Here is a 2,718-nt window from a genome sequence, read left to right as displayed (position 1 = left end):
AGTGTAAAAAACTTCTTGGCTCAAAGCTGCGCTTAAACGTTAGTTATCAAGCATTTCAGTCATAATTTAAGTGTAGGACTAAATCTTAGAGTTGATTCACGGCAATTTGCTGTGCCACAAACGGGATTTTGGATGACGAAATACACATGGACCAATCACTGAATAGATTTCCTTATTTAAGAATATTCTCAGATAAATTCACATTGAATGGTTACATTCCTAATAGGAGTTTACATTCAACGCACATTTGACAATAAAGCATTTTAAAGAGAATACATGTCTGATAGGCAAGACGATTATTATTATTATTATTATTATCCGTCAAAAATATAGGCGCCTATCTTTAGTGATGCAACGCGGAGAGCCTGATAGTCAGAGATATCGCCTGTTGCTGATTTCTTTGACGACAGCAAGATGATTATTATTATTATTATTATCCGTCAAAAATATAGGCGCCTATCTTTAGTGATGCAACGCGGAGAGCTGCTTCAGAAACTTGCCGCGGCGTGGATGGTGAGTAGCCGTAATCAGCTCCGGTGGCCGTGTCGGAGCCGTAACGCACCGCAGATGTGTGCAATGTAAATAAGGGGTAAGATATTTATTCATGATACAGTGTAGGTAGCTTCACTGATTATAACGGGAGTGTTTTTAAAGAGCATATAATACTCGCGCTAGACTGAAGTCAGTTATGATGTTCTTTGGTAATGTAAATATTCTTTGCTCGTTTCTGTTTGAATAACTGAGGAAATGTAACGGTTTTATTAACTGCTCGTCGTCAAACATTTCAAGAACATTCTTCCTCTCCTGAAAGATTTGCGCACGTCTCTGTCTCCTCAACGCCATCACAAACCCCTACTAGCAACTCCTAACCACTTGAGAGACCTCTCGAGCTGTCTTAAATAACTGGGAGAGTAAGAGTGATTCTTAGCTTTAAGAAATTTGATAACTTGCTTTTATACTTAAGTTTGAAAGTAGGAGTGAATTTAATGAATTCTCAGCACTTAAGACTAAAATGGCACTTTGAGAAGCTTGATAAATACGGGCCCTGACCCCATTTTCCTCTGGTAACTCGGCTGATGAGGCCGAGCGTTACAAGTAAATAATAAGAATAATATGCAAGTATATATATATATATATATATATATATATATATATATTAGGGCTGTCAAAAAAAAAACTAATTTCGAATAGTAATCAAATTTAAAATAAAAATCTACATTTGAATGCAAAAATGTTGCATTCGAATTTTAGATGTGTGTCAGGCAGCCTTATCAGTGGTGCACGAGATGCGACGACGATGCAAGTGTCATTGCATTATAATGTTTTTGTTAGCCTATCCAGTTGAAGCCACTAGATGCGGCGCTGCTGCATTGTTCATAAAAAATATAGCGGAAAAAGAGAACATCAATGCGGAGAAGATCTTGTTTACATCAAAACTGAAGCCAAGCCGTTCACACCGAACACATATTTCGCGCATTTTCTAGAGGGACATCTATCACCGTTGCACTTGCATCTAGCACAAAGGAGCCAAACTTTTAGAAAGCCATGGCTGCGTCCGAAACTGCCTACTCGATGAGTAGGTACTTAATTTCATTAAGTACTTACTTAACGAGCGCTAAAAGAGTAGACTCTACAGCCAGCCAAATCTCATTAAGTATGAATGCGATCCAGACTTCATCCGCCATGTTGACTATCATGTGATCTACGACGTAACAAGCGCAACAGATACGAGCGACAGGTTTAATTAATCTCTCTGTAAATATTTTGATGTTTATGAAATTTCCTCATTTTGTGGTCTTGTTGAAGAAACAGCTGCCCTTTTATTGTGATTGTCGTATAACCAATACATTTTGGGTTGATTAAAATTTGTATATTTTTAACCCTACTAATATGACCCACAGTTTAATCCTCAAATATAGTATTATTTATTACTAAAACCCAAAATCGTTATCTCTTGAATATGTTACTTTATTTTGTGCGCAAAATTTTTCATCCATAAGCAAAACCGGGAAATCTCGTTTTCCTCTTTTTCTTGTTGAATTTCTCTCGTTTCATCCCTCCGGCTTATAAACAACAACAAATGCAATATTTTGATGCATTGATTATATGAATATTATGATTATTCAAAGATATTTAACTATTGTGCCTTTTTTTCTTGAGTAAAAATAAATAAAAGTAACCATGACAATAAATAAATACAAGTCATCGACACATGAAACAAAGCTTTATTCAAACATTGTTCTAACAATCATGTATTTACAGACGGTGAGCCCACATCTACTGCATCTCAACATAGCCGAGACGGTTCTGCAGCTTTATTCTGATGAAGCAGCTGACCATTGTGTCCACCTTCACCTGTCTCTGCCCTCCATCACGACCCTCACTGCTGCAGTCAGACTGAATCTGATCATGGATGAGAAAGGGGCATCGAGGCTATTGTCTTGAGTACACAGAGGGGATGAGGAAGACCATGATGATGCTCCTGATCCACACAACCCTGAATAAAAGCAGGAGAACATGTGCGGGACAATCTGACTGTCACTCTGTCTGCTCCAAACATTTGTGTGCTGCTCTCCATGAGCACGACTATCTGTAAAACATTTAAACAGAGTAAAACATTTTACAATTAATGTTGTCAGCATTTCATTTCATATGTTTACAATTACATGCTAATTTTTGTCATAGCTTCATTACTTTTGTGGTGTAGTGGGCTACAGC

This window comes from Sinocyclocheilus anshuiensis, unplaced genomic scaffold (assembly GCF_001515605.1).
Source record: "Sinocyclocheilus anshuiensis isolate Anshui unplaced genomic scaffold, SAMN03320099.WGS_v1.1 scaffold1642, whole genome shotgun sequence".
Lineage (NCBI taxonomy): Eukaryota > Metazoa > Chordata > Actinopteri > Cypriniformes > Cyprinidae > Sinocyclocheilus > Sinocyclocheilus anshuiensis.
The sequence above is the reverse complement of the archived record's forward strand: the minus strand, read 5'-3'. Positions refer to the sequence as shown.